The following is a 22,129-nucleotide window of genomic DNA, read 5'->3' as shown; positions in this document are numbered from 1 at the left end:
ATAAAGAAAAATATGTCAAAAATCTCTGCATGCAAAATATTAAAGTGTATAAAACTATTGAGCATTAAAATGAAAAGTATAATAGTGGCTGGGTGGTGGTGGTGGGTGAATATTGGCTCTTTTAAAATCTTCAGTCAGCATAGTTTCACATTTCAGCATTTCCAAATCCTCAAGTGTGCGTGTGTGAGATCTGCATGTTAGAAATGAATTAATGAGCTGCATGGATCCAATCAGCTGTGTGTAAAGTTTTGTGCCACTTTAATCTGTGGTAACATTGCTGAACTTGGGACCTTTTCATTGATTTCCTCTTTTGCTCCCTCCTATTATCTGTTGTGTCTTGGGTGTAGGTTTTTTAATTTATTGAACTCGTGTGTGGGAGTTTTTTCCAATAATTTGCAACAAACAAGCTTTGTGCATACGCAGCTGTTTGAAATGAGGTCAAGATATTTATGCTGTATTAGTGATGGAGATGACATCTCCTATTGATTTTTCTCTCGCAGTCTGAAGTAGAGATCTTGGCCTCGGTTGTAGGCTGCAGGAGCAGAGACCAGCAGGACTCTGCTGACTCCGGCTGCCGATTGTTTACATATTTCACATAACTTGTGCTTTTATGCCTCCAGGCACCTGCTGCGTCGCTCAAACCGCCTCACCGGGGGCAAAGTATCCACTAGCTGCTCTGTCAGTCTGCATCTGTTTGATAACACAATAAAATTACAGTTTTCTGGCTGTCTGCCTTCCTGCGTGTGATTTCTCTATTTTGACAGGCTGTGGACAGAGCTGTGCTGCTGCTCTGTGTTTACCGTGCATGGTACAGAGCTGTCTGCTGCACATCCCCGTCCACCTTTGAACCTTTGTTGTGTTGTAGTTCAGTGTGAGTGAATATCAACGGTAAATACACGGTACGACAGACTCTTACAGACACAGTTACAGGGAGGAAAAATCTAATATTTAGAAAAAATCATTAGGAACTAAATTATAATAAAATAACTCACAAGGTTAAAGTTGTAATTTTATGAGACAAACAGACCAACTTAAGATAAGAGACCTGCTCCTTTTTTAGAGCTAAGTTTATAACATGCAAGGTGAGAGGGAACAAATAGAAACTTAATATTGTGATAACAAGCTGCAAAAATACTGCAACAAATAAAAATACAGAGAGAACGAAGATGACGTCTTCGCTGTGTGAGGAGCTGAGACTCGCAGTTCTAACTCTCTTTTGATTAAACCATGTTCTGAGTTTAGACTTTTTCCGAATCCCATCGGAGCGTTTCCCTTTAAACAAGTGAAAAACAGAAATTTTAATCAAACCACCATGTGCTGTGTACTAACACGTTACAGCCGACCATCTTTAAAACGCTTAGCGATGATTTCCTTCCCTCCAGGCAGACGCTGGTGTCAGTTCACTTGAGTACTCTCAGGGAAGTGAAACTTCATCTCAGAGAACATTTTGTTGTTCAAGGTTGAAAATGAGAGTTTGGAAAATGCTTACTGTTCAAGGTGCCTTCAAGGACACCGTGACATGCAGGATTTTTCTTTTTCATAGTGAGATATTTCATCCCAGTACAGCTGCATTAGCATGCAAGCTCCGCTGTATTTGTTAGCAACAGTTTCTATTTGTAATTGCAATATGCATTTTGTATTTAAAAGGTTAAATTACAAACTGTAGCAGCACATTTGTTGTCATCTGTCACTGATGTCACTGATACGGCCGTTGTTCTTCCCTGAGGTGCAGACTAATGCCAGTTTTCATCACAGTGTCTGTTGTGTCCCTGCTGTCCTCTTCATGGCATCTCAGGCATGTGTGTCACAGGAGTCCGAAGTGAGCGGCGCCAATGAGCGTACAGTAACGTCACAGATTCGATTCAGCCCCAGCTGCTGCATAGAGTTGATTTGTGGCGACGGCTGCCTGGAAATTACAATAACAAGTAGGTTATCGAGCAGAGATGATGAAATGTAAAACGTCCAGCAGCATCATTTAGAAACACAGACGACACCTTGTAATGTTCTTGAACTATTGATTATTTTCATTATTGATCGCTCTTTGGCGTCTTGAAATCAATCATTTGACCAGCAGAGGTATTTGATTGATACTATCAAACTACTATCACTGCTGTCCGTTGGCTGAATATTTGATTATTTGCTGTATTGTTGTGGATGAAGATGAATCGAATTTGCTGATTTTACCCTTTAAACCACAGAAATCTCCCATTGGTGTCTTCTACTTCAGATTGGACTGGTTCCCTTTGACCCTTATACACTGTTTTAACTGTTAATTAAAAATGATCAGAGGTCAGATTATACTGTACGTCTCACGTTGGTCTACATTTAGTTGTTTTTGTGGACTGGACCACACAGCTATAATAAAGAAACGGCCTGATGCCTCAGCATGCAGCAATATTTCAGACCTTGTGGCAGCAGTTTGCTGGAGGCCCTCTCTGTTTTATTTTATTTCCCAAAACTGCAGATGAACTTGACTGACCTGCACAGAGCTCAGACTTCACCCAACACCTTCAGGATAAACTGAGCTTTTGCTCAAAGTAACAGACACAGATTAATGTTTTCTTCCAGGAAATAAAGGTATTTATCCCAAAGGCTTAACGTTTTTATTAGCTTTTTTGTTGCAGTGATGTAAAATGATTTGAGACGACGAAGGCAGCATCTTTGATTTCATCTATCGTCATGTTTTCTCTCACTCCTGTGCCTCAGGACTGCTTTTGTTTTTTTGCATTACAGATGTTGCCAGTTTTAAATTCCCACTTTTTAAATCTGTGATGTTGAATCTTGGAAAAAAAAAAAACCTGGCATGACAAGACAAACCGTGTGCTTCCTTTTCATCCGTCAAAACCTGCAGTGAATGCTCTGATGGATGGATGAAGAACACTGAAGAGTTGTGTGAAAGATAACAATAGAACAGTTTACAAGCAGTGCTCATGATAGATACAAACTGCTGGTGAGTGACTGGATGAATGTGAGGAGTGGTTTTAAGTTTCCCTGATTAAAATACAGAGATTAAAACAGTTATCTCCAGCATATAGTACCTGCAGTATCAACCCAATATTACTCTATGTTCTTCTGCTGCTGAATTTAAGCCTTTGACCAAATCCTGTACATTTAAATTACAGTAATGTTTGTATATAGTGTATAGTTCCTGATAGATAAAAACAAACTGTGTGTACTTGAGTAAATGTACTCTGTTTCTTCTCGGCGGTGCTCCACATACCAAATAGTCAGTCATGAGTGAGAATGGATTTTAAACCAGCTACACTACCTCCCTCCTCCTTCCTGGCTTCCTTCCCTGCAGCAGAAAAACATTTGAGCCAAGACGGATAAATACAGTACGGCACATTGGCACTTTCCTTTATGAGTCCACAAATAGTTGGCTTGCAGTATCATGTTTGCTGATGCGATGTAGGCCGCGCCGGGAGAAGCTCTCATCGGCTTTATAATGGCTGTCTGCCTGCTGCCACTGTCTGCTAATCGGCGTCAGGAATGTTTCACCCCTCTGACGGCTGTCACTGATCTGTCTTTTTGGGCGAGTGTGTGAATTTCAGTGCTTAATACAGATGTATACTGGTACATTTTAAATAAAAGCCCAAATAACTCAATGCTCGGCCATTTTTTTCCGCCCTGATATACAGTTACAAAGTGAAAGTTAAAATAGCTGCTGTGTTTTCCTTGTGGCGCCCGGCTGCAGCTGTTTTGTCGCCGGTGCCTAGAACGTCTTCCCCACCAAAATAATCTGGGTTGGAGGCAGAGGGACAGGATGCGGAGTCATCACAGAGCTTTACTAAATATGGACCGGACCGTCATGGATTCACATGAGCACCTGCTCAGGCCAGCAGCAGCAGCAGCAGCCCCCTCATTGGGAAGTTCAGCTAACAGACAAAATCCCTGCAAAAGGGTCAAAAGAAGACATAAAACAGAAAAACTGGACAAGAGAACTGAACGAAGCGGCTGTATTAGAGTCATTTCAGGACAGCAGAGCCACTTCCTGGCTCTGTCTATATCCTAGAAGACTTACTTGACATTGTTCTGTCCTAACTGAGTCACACCCCCCTTCTCCAATGTCTCCTGGTTCCAATACACTCTAATTTGTTTTTCCTCTCTTTAAGTAAAAATATCTCTTCCACCTTTTCTCCTCAGCGCTTTATTTCCTTAGCCTGCACTTTTCCGCTGTGCACCAGGGATCACGGCGTATTGTGTTTCACCTATAGGTGGTGAGTCTGACTTACTATCATCTGGATATAAAGTGAGTGGTACAGATAGTTCTCACACAGTGTGTACCATTACACCTTGTACAACCTTTTAATTGGATATTGATTGAAAGGGAATCTTCCATTTCCGCTCTTCACTTTTTGTTGCCTAAACTGTGCTAAAACTACAAGAATTAGTACATTAAGTTCAAATAGACGCTGTTTGTTTGTTAATGTAACTTACATCGACTATCAGACTATATTTTAAGAGCTATTTAAACATTCATAATTTTAAGGGAGGCATCAAAATCCTGACTTATGGAGGTGAAGACTAACTTCACATGTTCAGTTAAAGGTTAGCTGTCTAAGCTGCTGTTAATTGGATTTAGCTCTGCAAGACAGATGTTAAAAAGAAGTATAAAATTAGATCTTAACACTGAACCTGTTAATTATTATTAAATCATAATTTAAGGGGGTGGGACATACTATATTTAGCTTCAAGCAGACAGTCTGTTCTTCAGGTTGATGTGTTGAGGCACGTTGAAGGATCTGAGCGACTTTGACAGGAGACTAAGTCAGAGCATGCTCCCGTGGGGTGTTCACAGCGTCTCAGGAAGGACAGCCGGCGTACTGGCGACAGGGTCACGGGCACCCAAGGCTCACTGATGCGTGTAGCGAGGAAGCGAGGGGTAACCCATCTGTACCACCATCTGCACAGCCACACACCAGTGCTCATGCTGACCCCCGTCCACCACCAGAAAGTACCTACAATGGCCAAGTACGTGTGTGACATTTACCTGGCGAATAGACAACACCAGGACGCGCTGAGTTAGTCTGTCTCCACGTCACAACTTACAGGACATGAGGGATATGCTGCTGACATCATAGTGCCAGATACCAGAGGACACATTCAGAGGTTTTGTAGAGAGTTGTGTGGCAGCAGAGGGAGACCTTCACAGAATGAGTCGGGTGGTTTTAATGTTGTCGCTGAGAATGCAGACTGAAAACGTGATGGACAACATGATGCTGAAATGTTAATTCAAACTTTTCTCTTTTGGAATATTAGCAGCAGAATAAAATGTCACTGCTGCTAAAAATATCCAGAATTGGTTGACATTTACAGGTAGAGTTGAGCATCCATGAAAAGACTGGCGTGTGCAGCCCCACAGGTTTCTGATTTAAAATGTCTTTACTGTTTAAGAGTTATGTGTTTAGGTTGAACATACTGAAGGGGTATTGAGCTCGCTCTTTTGCAGGATGGGCTGAAAATGTTCAGTTCACTGCGTCAAAGTTCAAAACAGAGACAATTGGCAGTTTAGCCCCACAAAGTCTGATATGTTTTCTATTCATAGGAGAACAGCTCCCTTTAATTTCATACATGAAAACGCCTTAAAACATTTTATATTGAAACGCGGGGGTTGAAGGGATAAAACAGCTGCATTTGATTCTTAAAGACCCAAAGTGAAGACTCGCAGTATTGTTTCGTTTCTCAGTCTGCTCTTACATTAAATCACAAGAATTCAAATTAAGCTTTGTTCAAGCCGTCTGCCACTAATCTTTCAAATGAAGGGAAACTTGAGGCTCTAAATTCGAACAATTACCAGAGCTGGAGTTTTAGTGTCAGTTTCTACTGAGTGTGTGTGTTTGACTAAAGCATTTCTTAAGTTTTAATTAGATGGATGTCTGCTAGTAACAAAGTCGTTTTTTCCTTTCTTGAAACATTTTATGCATAAACAGGTTTTAACTAAAATATGGAGAAACAACATAAAATGAAACACACACAAAAAATTGCTAAAAACCTGCTCCAGATATTGGACCAAATGAAACAAATCCTAATAATAAAATCAATTTTCAGGGTTTGAGATAACCTGAGAATGTTTATGATTTGTTGAACTTCAGTCCTAAACATTTATTTATTTGTTTGTGAATTTCTCTGCGGTTGAAGCTTGAAGAAGTCCCAAAGGCTCCTCGAAGTTCTTGTACTTTCTTGACACGTATATATTCTGTGTACATAAGTAATGTCAGGCCATCTTCACCAGCTGATTGACCCCGTGCTCCAGACGCTGTGTTTGCTGTGACTCCAAATTGCTCTCTGAGGGCCGTTGTTTAGAGGCGATGACCTTTGGAGTCAAAGGCAAAGTTGAGCCACTGATTTCTTCTGTGGGCAACACACACACATGGACTCAGGAAGTCCATGTGTCAATCATTTGTTGGAGTGGAGATTTATCAGCTGCACTGTGCGCTTTATCTGTAGCCCAGTGAAACCGAAGAGCTTTAAGAACCATTTACCTTCATTAAGTTGATAAAAAGGTTTCAAATAGTTTTATTATTTAATTATCTGACTATGGTAGCTGCGTAACTTGAGTGACAGCGTTTTTGATTTGTCCGGCCACAGCTTTGGTCCAGACTGGAATATCTTAACAACTAATGGATGGATTTCCATGACATTTTGCACAGACATTTATGGAGGCTGGAGGACGAGTCCTACTGACTTTAGTGATCCTGTGACTTTTCCTCTAGCGCCACCATCAGGGTGACATTTACGGTTTTGAGTAAAATGTCATGACACTATTTGATGGACTGCTGTAAAATTGTGTTCAGACGTTCATGTTCCCCTCAAGACTGAACTGTAATAACTTTACTGTGTGTGTAGAATAATGAGATTATAGCTATAGTATGTTCTCAAGTCCACTGAGGGCGACAAAAACATGAAGCCTGTGTGTATTTGTATATTTAATTGATTGATTTAATTAATGTTAAGTATCAATATAACTGAGACTTGTTATTTCTGTTAATTGTGAACATGCTGTCATTATGTGTATAGAAATAGTAAAAGGGTTGCATTTACATTTTTCACAAAAACCTATTCACAGTTGCAGTTTAGTTGCCAAATTTTAAAATACTTGTTCTGCTCAGTAAACAAGAATACCTAAAGGTTTACCAGAGGTTCCAGTGATACAACAGTGCCAGTAAAACTGTAAAAGAGCCGGAGATGTTGTTGATGTTTCTTGGGGCAAAGCGACCCTGCAGGGGAAAATGTTGAAAACCTGATAAAAAGAGTAAATTAAATAGAAATGGAAATGGTTGCTGTTTGCACCTTTAGCAGGTGGTGGTTGGTGAAGGTGAACACCGTCTGGATGCAGGGCAGCACGCGACAATACCTACTGTGGGACTGTGGGAAGAAGTGATGTAATGTGAATCACAGTCAGCAGGCGAAGGGTCTTCACCCTTTAACCAAGAAACAACTTCATCCTCTGATTTCCTGCAGGAGAAACACCACCAATGTCACATATCGCTTGTTGATGTTGACTTGTCAGCACTTGTATGAGCAGCTATTAGTGCTTTCATCCACCAGCTAATAAATATCGTTACTTTGAATTGGTTTGTCCCAAGTTTGATGCAGAACAAGATTGTTTTTGCAAAATAACAATAATAAGACATACACTCTGTTTTTATAGATTCTCCATCTCTTCTAATCAGTAATTCATCATTCTTTAAAGATCCAGATGCACATTGAGAATCTGAATTTATATTTTAACTTTTCCTCATTCCCTTTGGACTCACAGATCTTGACTAATCCACCGGACTCATGCTCCTCCTCATCCTTATTCCCTCCCACCCACCTGCCCATACCCACAGTGGCATAACGGCCCGAAACGGAACACAAATTACGGGGCCGGCCTAACAGTCATGCCTCATCCTCATCATAATTTCAGCTGTCAGATCTGTTTCACAATGTCTTCTGCCAAATAATTACCTCGGAGCTGTGCTCACTGGGGGGAGAGAAAGTACACGGCAGACTACTTCTCGGCTCTCGTTTTCCTGCTAAGTCATTCAACACAGCACAGTTTGTTGGCCACCTTCCCTCCGCAAAGACTTTTAGAGCCAGTTCTCATGACTTAGAGGGTTTGCAGCAAGATGGGCGTGTGCAAAGCAGCAGAGATCCTACATTGACTTCTCACTGATGCACCTTTTCTTCGCCTGCGGGGGGAAGAAAACATGCGCCTCCCTGTCTTTTATGTCATCACATACTAATAAATCCATATATCTTTTCTATCTTCATTCTGACATCTAGATAAGCGCATATGGCAGTATATTAAGCAGTAGAAGACGACATGATGAGTTGAGTGAAGAAAAGAATAGTTAAGATTTGGAGGATCCTCGCTTTCAACAGAGGCGGTGATGTTGAAATAATCAGACCAAGACAAGGATTTTGTATTTTAAACAGCAGATTTTCTATAACAAGTGTGATTTAAACTGACAGACTCTTGTCTCGAATGCAATGCCAGAAGCATCTTGTATGTTTTTCCTTCAAACCTGAGGAATGTATCTGAATCTCCTTGTGCAGATGAAATGAGACAAGATAAAACGTGAAAATGATATCCGATAAACTTTATTGATCCCTGAAGGGAAATTGGATCATTATACAGCACCAAGGTACAGAGACTTAGCTCCAAGAACAAAGTCAATAAAGTGAAGAAAAAAAAGAAGAAATACATTGTGCAATAAAAATAACACTGAACATGATGGTATCTGTCTGATGCTACTTTAAAAAGGTTATTGAATATCTGTTCAGGTGTCGTTTTGCACATGAAATATGTTTCTAATAATACATGTTGTTGCAAAAGTAGGTAGAAAGAATTCAAGGAGTTGATAGTAACAACAAACAGTTGATTATATGATATGACATGAATTCAGAATAACCAATAACCAAGATTTGAAGGATTTAAGACAAAAAACGGGATGAGGAACAAAACCTGATCAGAGACTACTGTCTCACTCTGCAGAGTCAGACTAAGAACTCGAAGCAGCATCTTGATGTGGTCGATTAATGTAAATGTAGCTACTGATGCTAATGTTTCTGCAGTGAAAGCAAAACCTAATACTTTGATATTTATATATATATATACACACACACATATATGTATTTATATAAAATCTCTATGAGGCGTCTTGACCTGACAGTGAACTGTACATTTGAAGTTGGAAGTCTGCAGTAAAGGTGGTGAAGACATTCAACCACTGTTTAAGATACACATAGACAAATACTGTATGAAGCTGCAGACACTGCTGTTAAACTTTTTTCTACATGTTGTTCATTTGAATAGCCCGGTGAACTCGTAAACAACTCCGTGCCTTAGTTTCCACTGGAGTTGAGCTTCTCGCAGTTGTTCTCCTGTAGTGCAGCCGGGCTCCTTTTGAGTCTGTTGAGCTCAGAAGGGGGCGCGGGGCTGTGAAGCCGGCGTTCATTCCCAATAAAAAACAACCTCTTCTTTATCAGGGTTGTGAATCTACAGTATGTGAACGGCCTGTAATTTACTAAGAACTCTTTGTGTGTATTAGAGTCCGGATTTCCCTGCCAGCGAAATACTGGAAATGTTCAGCTGTGATAACGTACTTACATCATCAGAGGCCCCGTGGGGCAAAGCAGTGCATCTCACACACACACATGCAGAGCAATGCCAGCGTGCACGTCTGTTGACACCAGCACACAGCTGGGTGCTTGTAACATCATGTCCACTTGTGTAGAAACTGCAGAAGTATCTTGTCAGCGATGGCGGGGGGTGCTGGGTGAGGCTTTGTGTGTGTGTAGGATAAAAGACTAAACCTCTTCGAAAGGAAGACCCTGGCTAGGTCTGAGGCTCTGAGCTCAAAACCCAATTATAGAGCAGGGAGACAGGAGATTGAATTATGCACAAACACACACTCACACAGTTCGGACAAACACACCTGAGCACATGCACACTGCTGCCCAATTACTGTAGCTTCTCTAACAGCAGCTACTGATCCTAATTAGGGCACTAATAACAGACAGAGAGGGAGAACGCCAGGGTGTGTGAGTATGTTTGGTGAATGGTTCATTCCTATCAGCCACATACAAACACACTGCGTCCGTCAGTGGTTTGAAAAGTGAAATGTTTGGTTATGTGGTGATACACGGTATATGTAGTTAATCCTCTTAGTGGTTTCCTGTGGAGACTCTTACTCACTCTCCATTTAACATCTCCAGCTCCTCATCATTCCCAGTTTTACCCAGCTGGTCTGTGGTCAGGGTGGATTTACTGTATATGAAAACATGTGTGTTCATGTCACATTAAAGGAACTCTGTGTTTGATCCTCAACGTGCAAGCTGGGAGAGACAGTTTAATATCAGGGTAGCTTGTTAGCTATAAGATAAGATCAACTTTAATAATCCCAGAAGGGAAATTCAGGCAGTCTTTTAGATAGAAAGATAGTAAAAGTAGTTAGTAGTCATCGGCTGTTGGCTGGGGTTGTAGAGCTTAATGGTGATGGGGATGAAGGATCTCCTGTACCTTTCAGGTGGGTTGTCCACTGCAGCTACTTCTCTGGTTCTTCAGGATGTTGTGTATATGGTCGGTGTACTGTAGAATAGTCTCTGTCTTTTTCTGTTCGTGTTTCTCCACCACACCCTCCAGTGAGTCCAACCTCATTCTGGTGCCTGAACAAGCTTTTTGCACTAGTTTTTCCAGCCGCCTTGCATCCTTCTGTTTTATGCTGCCTCTCCAGCAAACTGCAGCATCGCACAATTGACTTTTACTTAACCCTCTGCTGCTGGAGCGTAAACTTCTTTATTAAAGAGGAGTGTTTTTAGACATGAACCAGGAGTTTGTGATACAAAGAAATAAATCTCTTTGATTCAGCTGTGTGTTAGTAGCTAAGCTAATTGTTGGTCGCTTAGAGACTTCATTAAAAAGGTTTCTAAGCCCTTCTGCGATTCTAACAAGACAAGGGAGTACTAGAGAGTTTATTTAAACCTAAAAACAACATAGGATTGTTTCGGAGGATTGTCTTTGTAGTCTGTGTGACATTTCTGTCAGTTCTTGATGATGAGATTGTAAGGCACATTTTCAATTATAAGACCATTTTTGCAACATATTTATGTGCCTATGTGATACAGGAAGACTTTGGTAATTACGCTCTTCATTCATGTATCTGTTGTACAAAACAGGACAGAACAAAACCTCAGAACACTTCAGTCATTCATTTACTTAAGCAGATTTAAATCTTAAATCTTGAGGAGCTGCCAGTGCCATGGTCCTTGTTGTCTATTCATATCAGCAAGGTCAAACATGTTTTCTAAGTCTCTGATTATTATCCTGTTATCTTTCCTTGTCGAGCTGAGTGTTATGGTCACATGGAAAGGTGCACTAGCATGGTTGATGAATGGTTAATGATAGCAGCAGCAGCAACCTGCCTCCTTCCTGTTGCCGCTTCCAGTTAACAGCTTCTCCTGTGTTTACATGAACTGAAACCTTCAAACTGCTATAGAACAACAGCATATCTGTTATATGTTATGTAAGTGATGATAGGATATGTAAATCCAGTGTATACAAAGTATGTTTGTATAGTATATCCAGTGTTTTAGTTGATTTTTTTTATATGTGTTGGTGCGGCTACTGAATACTTTTTATTCTCCTGATGCTTTAAGAGAAGTGGATCGTAGATGTTGATGCAACTTCCAAGTTGTTTCCATACACAGTGAATAAAACATGTTTCTGGTGATTCTGATGCCAGTTTAATTGTGGAAGAGTAATTATTAAGAATATATCCTAGTCTACAGTGTCTATCCTGTGATAGTAGCTTTTATCTGAAACATAACACAAATACAACATCCTTAGAAATGATGCAAAGAAAACTGGAATTTTCAACGATGCTTTACTCATAATATTAACAGCACTTAACTATACTCTATGTTTATTTATTTTGTTGTCAGCACATAATAGAAGTAGAAGTCAGAGTAATATACTCTTCAGATTTTATTGCCAATGAACCATAGCTACTTACTTTATTTTGAATTTCATACTTTATTATTATATAGTCTATTATATATAAATAATAGACTGTATTCAATGTATATTGTATAAAATATTTCTGGTGTTGTGTCTATATAGACAGAAGATGACAGCAAATAGATGGTGATATGGAGGAAAAAAATCAAAGGATGACTAAGAGAGAGTATTTTATGTATGAGTGCAGTGTACTTTCATCTCTGTAAGAGCGTACTGACGCACAAGTTGTGTTTGTTGGTGTTTCTGGACACGGCTGCTGAGTAGTGTGTGAGATTGTGTTTGTATTTCCTATCAAACCCAGTGTTAGTGTGTTTGCAGTTTGCCACTTGCAGTTTAACGATGCGTTAATTGATTCTTCTTTTACTCTGCACACACACACACACACAACAAATGCTATTTCAGTTCAGTTGTGTTGCTCAGAGGACAGAGCATGATGCTGAACTAGTTGATGCCACACACTCACACACAGCTCATTTCACTCAGACAGCAGTCTGCCTCTTTCCTGTGTCAGGTTTCCTTTTACCACTAAAGCTGTCAGAGAGCTGCCTCTGTCGTAATCCATACATCCTTGTGTGTGTGTGTGTGTGTGTGTGTGTGTGTGTGTGTGTTGGGTGCTGCTCTGTCTCGTCGTCTGCTTGTTTTTATGAGCTTTAGATTTAGTTTTTGCTATTGCTTGAACTCTCTGTGCCTTGCATTTCTGAGGGGATGTGTGTAGCTGCTGTGGAAGCTTTTTTTACCTGCACATTCCTTGCTAAATGTTGGCTGCACCCTGAAAAGAAAGTTTTGCAATGTTTACAACCTGCCAGGAGATGCTAGGAGCAGACTGGTGTCTATTTATATGAAAGAGCAATTACATTCATGCTTCAGTCTGCATCCCCGTACTCTGTCATACATTTTTTATAGCAGGATGATGGCAGGGTGCCTCATAACTTGGGGCTAAACCACAGTGGACACCAGAGTGACAACTCTACATTGTGGCACTGCAAGGCTATTAGGCCTGTTTGATATGAGGAGACATATGATAAAATATAGTTGTATTAGGGTGTTTCAGATGTCTGCATAATATAGGGTGCAGCAGCCAGCAACCATCATAACTATTATAACTGCTTAAACTCTAGATATACTGAAATCTCTATGTAAACATGTCTCAGTTATGCATAAAAGCAGCTATAATTGAAATGCTAAACACAACATCCCCAACATCACAGCCGCTTACATACAAAATGAAATGAAACACCGTCCAAACAATCACGAGAGACTAGGATGTGATCACAGAGCTTATTATGAAGCTGCAGATAAGAGAAAGTGGAAAGTGGTAATAATAATAATAAAAGCTGGAATAGAGTGGCTCTTGCTTTATACATTTACTTAACTTGTAACAGGCCTGTTACTGTATGTTTTCTGTATCAAAGATCTATATTTAAAGGCTAAAAAGTCTATTTTTACTGTATCATTTCTAAATTCCATGGCTGCAAAGAGTTAAATTGAGCTGTGGATATTTAAATATCTGCTGTGTTTATATTTCAGTGAGTTCATACAAAGAGAGAACGGTGGTGCACAGTGCCAACACGGGTTAACATGTTAACACTGTGTAAAGCAGTTAATTTTTTGCAGCCTTTTAAGTTAAACCTTGACTGAGAATGTGCAACATGATTCTGGTCGGTAGCCAGCAGGCATGTAAGTTGCAGTGCCAGCTAGTAATCTTGCCAACAGGACATCCTGTGACCTTTCCCCTTTTCTTCTGTCTGATGGGTCTGAAGTTACAGGAGCAGTTTCGTGAAACATTATCCAGCTGGTATTTTTCAGAACAGGATTGCAGTTGTGTTGCAGCACGGGTCTCCATCTCTTCTCACAGCTGCTCCAAATTAAAATTTTGTTACACATTCATAAGCTCCCCGCAAGAAATCTGAGGCGTCAAAATGGGTCAGAAATCACTCGTCGTTAATTTTTAACTCAAGATGCATTTTCTACATTCCTCCGAGGTGGAAAACACAATTTCAGAAACTTCCTCAACAAAAATCGTTGGTTATAGTAGAAGAAGAGCTGCTATCTGCACATAACATGACTTACACCACACCTGAGTGGAGAGCAGCTGCATTATTTAAAATCGTGCTCATGTCCACATGGATGTTTCATTCAAGATTTAGGATGAAAAAAACTGTATTAATCGCAGAGGAAAATTGTTTTGCCTTGTTACAGTTTCTCTCAATTCAGACAGAAGGAAAGAAGCACAACCAGAAAAGATCCACACCAACACAATACAAAATAACATCAATACAGAAAACTGTATATACACAGAATATGTAATATGGATGAAAATAGGTACAGATACAGAGCTGATGAGTTCTTTCTTCAGTCCAGTTTGTTTTCCAAATGCAGTGAGGGCCAAGTTAAGCTTGCAAGCTTAGTAGTGTGAGGGGCCTTTAATGCATCTTCTTCCTTGTGTTGCAAGAAAATACAGCAGCTAAAGCAACTATAGAACAACTTCAAAGGTTTCTTGCATATATGAATTATTTACCTTTTGTTTTGTTAGCCCAAAAAGCTTCAGACTGTTGCTTACCAACATGTTGGATGTCGTTGAAGGTGAAACGTTAATTTGCCATTAGCTTTCAAATTATGCAACGTGATAGATTTGTGAATAAAGGCAAATGAAGATGTGGGGGGGGGGGGGGGGGGGAACCCTCCAAAACACATACAATGAGAGGAAACAAGCTTCTCAGATTGAACGCCAGCAGCATGCAATATGCATCACTGCAGCCCTGTGGGTTGAAATGCAGTATATAATTTACTTTCCGTTCGCCTGTATCTCACTCAATGATCTTTTGGGCTCTTCTCACACTGATTTTCTTTTTGACTCACTTTATTGCATTTTTAATCTTCCCACTGTTGAAATCTCTAAATCAAACCAAACCTGTGGTGCAGCACCAACTTAAAAAAACTTTTGGCTGGACTTGTGGCATGGATTTTTCATTAAAGTGAATGGGTGTTGAAACAGTGGAGGTGAATTATTGAGCACAATGCTTCTGTGTGTGTTTGTAGTTGCAGGGCTGCAAAGGAAAAAAGCATCCGCCATTATATCTCACCTGGCCTTGTCATAAACCCTGTTCTGTCAGCCGTTTCACAGTCTGCCTGCCTTTATTCATGATTCTTGTAAAATTACATCCCTCTGTGGTTTGGTTCTCTCAGTATTTCTGTTCAGTGTCTTGAAAGTTCACAAATATTAACCTGCTAGCGTTTCTATTCTTGCCCCTTTTAAATGGGTCAGCGACTGTTACTGCCGTCTAGAATAATCCAAGCAGAACAGTCCAAAGTTATTTTAGTTTGGGCTCCATCTGGAGCACACCATCATACAAAAATGGTTTTGTATGATTCCAGTCTCTGCTCTCAAACAGACATTTCTGAGCTAAATTGCAGCTGAATTAATAATCTCTTCAAATATACCACATAGAAATTCTTAAAATACATTCATGCAGCAGCTCCATCTCACAAAACAAGCTTTTCTTTCTCCACTTATCACTGTGTGGCTTCAGTGCTAATCTCTCTCTTCTTGGTGCTCCCTGACTCTTTGGGCTATCTGTTTGATGATCCAGAACCCATTACGTACTCGATGCTGATATTTGGCTGAAGGAACGATATCAGCTATGGCAGGTCGAGGGCAGACAGCTGGATTTATGGGTTCTGGGAGGCCAGTGATCCGCCAGTCATTTGTCATGTCTTACCAGCAGGTCCTTTAATTGAACTGGAGGCATGGGGGAATTTGAATCAATGAGGTTAGTCACAACTTTTAAACGGAGCCTTTTCCCCAGACAAATATGTTTCTATTTGCATAACAGTGATAACCTTGTGGCAGAGCACATGCATTGGTCTCCCACTTTCCCACTTTACATGCAGATTCCTCTGCTGCTAAATAGCTTGTGCTGGTGGTCAGATGATGGATAACACACAGCATCAGTCCCCTGATGAGTCTTCTCCTTGCTCTTTGTGAGTGATTTGAATATTTTCCAAAGCATTGATTAAATCAGGCTTTTTGGCAAACGCTGTGACAGTTTTAAGTGTCCTTCGACTGGGCAGCGCTGTAACTTTGCTTATTTTCACAGCTTGCCTCACAAGGAATTAGCATATAATCACTCAGCCCGCATTGAAGGAACTTGTGTAGTAAAGCAATTAAACGGCACATATATTTGAATTAATTTCAGCACCGATTTATTTTGGCAAAGCCGGAGTGACACAGCTGTTGCCCTCTAAAAACAGAAACGTTAACACTCCTGCTTATAGTGAACATCCAGGATGATGGGGAGTCGGCATGAGAACAGACAGTGACAATGTGAGCTATTTTAAGTTGTGATTTGATGCTGTTTTTGAGGCTGCATCACCTTCTTTTATATTTATTATTTTATTAAGCAAAGTTTAAACATACATGTATACGCATAAAGCTAGCAGCTTATTTTATCTAATCTGATCTTATCCTAAATTCATGAGCACAGTGTATCTAATTTAAGATGGAAACATACTGAAACACCATATTTGTTAAAGAAAACCTCAGATCCATTGAACATTATCTAAGCTAGAGGTTCACAACAGTTTGTTAAATCAGACTCAGTTTTAGTTGCAGTGACTGAATGTGTGTTTTAAAATAACCCACACTCAGATCCCACTTAGCTACTTGCTTTTTTTGGTGTTTTCAAGGGCATGGTTCTTGCTTAGTTTCTATGGTGATGCATCTGTTGGCAAATGAAACCACATCACTTCTTGGACTGTTTATCATCATCATTGGATCAAAAATTAAGCGTAAAATTCATTTAATGACCTTGAAAATAGGAGAATCTCACAGGAATGATCCAAGTGGCCCTTGAGTTGTATCGTTTTCAATATTGAAAATGAACCTAGCTCTGCTATTGAAACTTGATCCATCTACGATGTTGTAGACGGACGTACAAACAGATCTTCTGTATAAAGCCATGTTGACAGAGCCAGGTTTCCCTTGAGGAAAGGGGTCTTGGTCAGCAGCAGAGTCATTATGGTCCAAGATTGAATTTGTCTCAGTAGTAGCTTTAGTTTCTATCAGCTCCTGGCTCAACTTTAGCCCAATTACATGTTCTTTTCCCACACTCCCACATGTTGAATAGTCCAACTAGTTTAACTGACAGCTCCATAAAACTCAGCCTTGTTAACATTTGACTCTGTCTTTTGTTCTAGATTAGATTTTAATTGAATCTGCTACCTAAACCAGTGTAAGAGCAGCCGAGTTCCCCCCTCTCTCTTTTTATTTATCTTGAGAGAATTGACTCGAGGATACATGTTGTCTTTCTTCTTCGTCATGCTTGATTTTCATTCAGGGAGACACTCTCCTCACTGGGAGCTTCCCAGTGTGACTAGATGCGTCTGATGTGGGCTGCTGCACAAAGTAATGGAGGTTAAAGCTGCACTTCTCTCATCACTTAACTTTCCACTTAACCGATAAGAACACACAGTCCCCTGCGCTCTCTGCTTGATGTTAGGAAGAATCTTACACTATGGTAAGAGAGTGCGTTGTAAACAATATCACTAAACTGAAGGTTTAGGACTATTTTGATATTAGTTTTTATTCATGTAATGACCCGATCCTTTCAAATTATTTATTGTTACTCATTGTATACCATACACATTTGCAAGTTCCTACATTTTAAATGATTTTACTACTTCTCCATTTTATAACATCGTACTCATGGAATAATTTGGACCAGAAGGTGTCACCTTAGACTCTTTGGATCCTGTGATGGGTTTTTGTTTTTGCTATTTTTATTTTGCTGTTTGAATAATAATGATAATAATTAGCTGCAGTCTGATTGTGCTGTTAATGCCACATGATTCATGAATCCATTTTAAGGCACCCCATGTCAAATGCTTTGCAGTAATTTTAGCTGTGCTGCTGCGTACACTACTACTGATGTGTTTGGAGAACAGAGCCAGGACAAGACGATACAAACTTTATTCTCACATAAAATGATTATTATGAACTGATGATAAACTAATCATTTAGCGACTGTATATTTCCTCTGAGGGGACTGCACCCTGACTGGCTTTAGGCCAGGTTGAATAAGTGCGTTCTTTAATTAATTTTTCTAGCTCTGTCTGGGATTCACCCTGACATCCTACCAGCCAAAGCACCACAGGGCAAATCTCAAGCTTAGCTCTGCTCTATAAAACCGCCTGGGTGAAAGTTGTGGATCTATTTTTTTCTTTATGAAATTGAAGAAGTGGAGCCGCATTGGTGGAGCTGGTTCATTCTAAATCAAATCGGAGGCAGATATCTTTCTCTGGGTGGGGATGAAATAAGCCCTCAACTCCTCAGACGTTTAATCAACAGACTCCAGGTATGGCTCCCTGTAGGACAGAGTCTCTTTGGGAGGAGTTGCCACTACCACTCATGCTTCTCTCTGCTGTAGCGCTTCCTTTGTTTTGACATTCCAGAGCAGGAGAAGAGAAATGAAATAGTGGGTTCAAGCCCTGGTCTCTTTAATAGGTTCGTCTTTACAGCAAATTTTGGGTCAATGCCATCCTGCTCGTGGTGTAGGAGGCAAACAGGATGAGGATTTGGAATTGAGTGCACCCTCCTCAATCACCTTAAGACCCACAGAGCCACGGCACTCAGTCCAGTTGAACCTGAAGTCGCCTACACAGTTAGCTGCTGAGCTAATTTTACACAGCTCTATTAAGAAATACCTAATGGAAACCACCGAGCCATAACAGGAAAATGATTTCTGAGGGCGTGCCTCCATGCATGCAGACTTATTATTAACCTCAGTGACCTGTAACCAATTTAAGTCAAAGCAATTCAAATATTTCACGTGATGTTCTTTTTTTACACACAACAAATATACACATACAGTTTATTAATATCATCTAGCACTCGCCACTATTTACACACAAACCCCTCACACGGACATTATTCAGTGCAACACACACTCATATTACATTAAAGGTTCAATGCAAAATGCATTTTTCTGATCACTAGAGAAATAAAAAATATATCAATTTGGAACCGCCAAGGCTCCTGGACAAAACACTAAACTGTGAACTCTTGTTGCTGTAGCCTTTTGGTTGTTTCCCATGGACATTAACAAAGAATATCAAAGTCAAAATATAAGATTCTACAGTCATGAAAAAGCCAAACTGTCATTTTTCCTGGTTTATAGATGTTTCAGTTTTCTTATTCTTAATCAGTGAAAAATAGTCTCTGTTTTTAAAAAGAGAGATTTTCATGAAATATCAGATACTTTAGTAGTCTGTTGGCACTCATTGCTTGAAGTACAAACATGGCATTTCAATTCTAACCCTTTATATATTTATCCAATACTTTCTCCTGTGATTTTCATGTGGTTGTATTTTTGTACTTTAATCAAAAACTGTGTTTTCACTTGAATAGATTTTTTTTCTGACTGAGTACTACTGAGTAGCCTAAAGATTTACTGTTCTGGTCTAATCACAATAATTTTTCAATTAGATGTTTGCTTTGAACCACTTGACTCCTCGTAGGGCAAAATCTAAGAGAGTTGTTTGATAAATAAAAGTCTGCCATCACTTGCAGAGGATCACTGACTATCTATGCTCAGATGCTTTGTTCAAGATGTCCAACTGACTCTTTAACAGTGTTGCCCCTTCTCTGAACTTTAAAGTTGTACTAAATCTGAAAGGAGTCAGTTCTAGTATAGTTTGCGTCCTAAACTACACTACTTACTACTTACTACTTACTTCATTCTGCTTTTTGCAGTCAGGACACTTAGAAATCAGATGCATGGTCCACCTACCTGTAATAATGTAAAGGCACTGAGGGGTGAAACTCTTAAGTGCTTGTCACAGTTAATCTGGTTTTATATTCTAACTGGTTTTCTGGTTGTCGAACATCATATTGAACCGTCTAGAAACAGCCAAGGCAGAAAAGTAAAGTGCAGGGTTCTCATGTTTTTCTAAAATGTTTGCAGACATATAAACATGTCGATTCAGATAATTCACTTGTTACACTGAGCCAGTGATTGGATGTGTTGTTTCTCCATCACCATTAGTTTGACAGCAGTCGTCAGTCCCAACTCCCATGACTTTCTACAGACTTGTCCTCAATGTCGGGCAGCAGCAAAGCTACCATCCGCTGGCTGCAGCTTTATATTCAGCATAATGACATGTAAAGTGTATTGATCTTCTCATATAAGACTTAAAAAGAATGCAAATTCCCCAGAATTCTGTTTGTTCTTTTAAATTAAAACTTTGAGGGAGAAGTCAAGACTCCATGTTAGCACAAGCCCTTATGCATTGATTATGTATGTGGATATTGTGGCACAGGAAAAGGCTGCAGTGGACACCCACATTCTTCTTACTTCTGAAGGTCACTCTTCCTCTTCTTCATGAACTGGAACTGGTAATATTGTGGACAGAGAGACACATACACATACACACATACACCTAAGTAGCTCAAGCCATGCTATTGGGAACTTATTAGCTCACGTTCTCTCTCCAGGACCGCCATTCCACTCAGTTGCTTTCTCTAATTAAATTTTCATTCAGTGGTGTTCTCCTTGTCTCTGCCTATAGCTACTCCAACTTTTACTGCATGTTGTCTCACTTACATGTACGGTAGTGTGGCTCAGTAGTATAGATAGATAGATAATTGCATTAGGGCTGTCTGAAAACTGTTTATTTAGTGTGATTATACTGTTACATGTCCCTGTAGTGTATCTCTAAAATATTACATTGACCTACTTTTTCTCTTGTGGACAAATAAGACAATCCTGGTGAAAATGGTACAGTTGTACACAGTTGTGTCACATTCGTCCTATCAATCCCACTTTGGGCTCTCAGTGGCAGTATCGAGTGTTCGTTTCTTACTGTGGCAATTTCTTCTATTTTATTTGTTGTTCTTTTTGTCAAAAAGTATTTATATTCTACACAGGCACTTTATGGTAGATTGGTTTTGTAGTGACACAGAGAAATTGAGCATGGGATTTATGCTTTCTACTTCTAAATTGTCATAAGTTTTTTTTTTTTTTTTTTTTTTTGCTTGTGGAAAAACAAGACAGGTGAAAAATGGTGCAGCTGTGTTGCTTTCAGACTATTAATCCCAGTGTCCCCACTTTGGATTCTTGATGGTAGTATTGGGTTCTCATTGCTCACTGTGGCAATTTCTTTTCTAGTATTTGTTTCCCTTTCTATCAAAAACATTTATATTCTACACAGGCACTTGAAGGTGGATCGGTTTTGTTGTGGATTTGTGCTTTTTTACTGCTAAATTGCTGTTTGAATCTGTTAGTATTATGGCTTATTTGATGTAATTATGTTCTACTTTTCCTTTGCACATAATAGAATAGCGAGATGAGTCCATGGATGCACAGCCAGGACAACTGCAGAAAGATCCAGCCACAAAGATCGATACATAAAAGCATCTGTATTGCCTACTACTATTTACTGCTTTATATCCAGCGTACAGTATATAGGACTGTAAGGGATACGGTTGTTACCTGAGGCAAAAGCTTCCTGTCCGTTAAGATGTCTGCTTTTGTACTAACTCAAATGGAGCGAAGCCTCTACATGTGAAAGTCACCTCCCACCATGAAGTGTTCACTTTACAAGCCCAGCTGCAAGTAGATACACCCGTCATGAGAATGTTATTAATCATCAGGCTAAATCGGATTTATGAACTGTAAGATGATATATCGGAGTATATTCAGCCACTGGGATATTGATTTCACTTTGGCATTAAGCTAGCCATAAGACATTGTCAGCTAGTTGATGTGAGATGTTGACAAATAGTAGGCATGCTAAAGATGCAGTGAAGTAATCTCAAGCAATTCTGCCTTATTTTGTCCCATCTCTTAGTCCAGTTGGCCACGGGGTGCAAGGCTTTTAATCAACTCTGAAGCAGATTCACCCCCCCACCTGCAGCAGAAATCCTTCAGTGTTTTACAGCTTTAAGGACTGAGGGTGATAAGAATTTAAAGTGTGAAAAGGTTTTCTTATGGTGGTGCTTGCAGTTTGTAAACTAGAGCATTACATTTTTGCAAGTGCTGAAATGGAAATGGTTCCTGCAAAACTGGTGCTAACTCTTTTTAATTTATTTTTCTGTGCATGTGTTCTGTATTTTTAATGCATATCACA

General features: G+C 39.8%; 1 protein-coding gene across 1 annotated transcript in view; it reads left to right on the top strand.

Moving 5' to 3' along the window:
- Positions 1-22,129, top strand: part of fras1 (Fraser extracellular matrix complex subunit 1) — a 196,203-nt gene that overhangs the window by 39,473 nt on the left and 134,601 nt on the right. The window lies entirely within an intron of this gene.

The sequence above is a fragment of the Anabas testudineus genome, chromosome 9 (genome assembly GCF_900324465.2).
Source record: "Anabas testudineus chromosome 9, fAnaTes1.2, whole genome shotgun sequence".
Taxonomy (NCBI): domain Eukaryota; kingdom Metazoa; phylum Chordata; class Actinopteri; order Anabantiformes; family Anabantidae; genus Anabas; species Anabas testudineus.
Note: the sequence above shows the minus strand (reverse complement) of the source record. Positions and strands in the feature narration are given on the sequence as shown.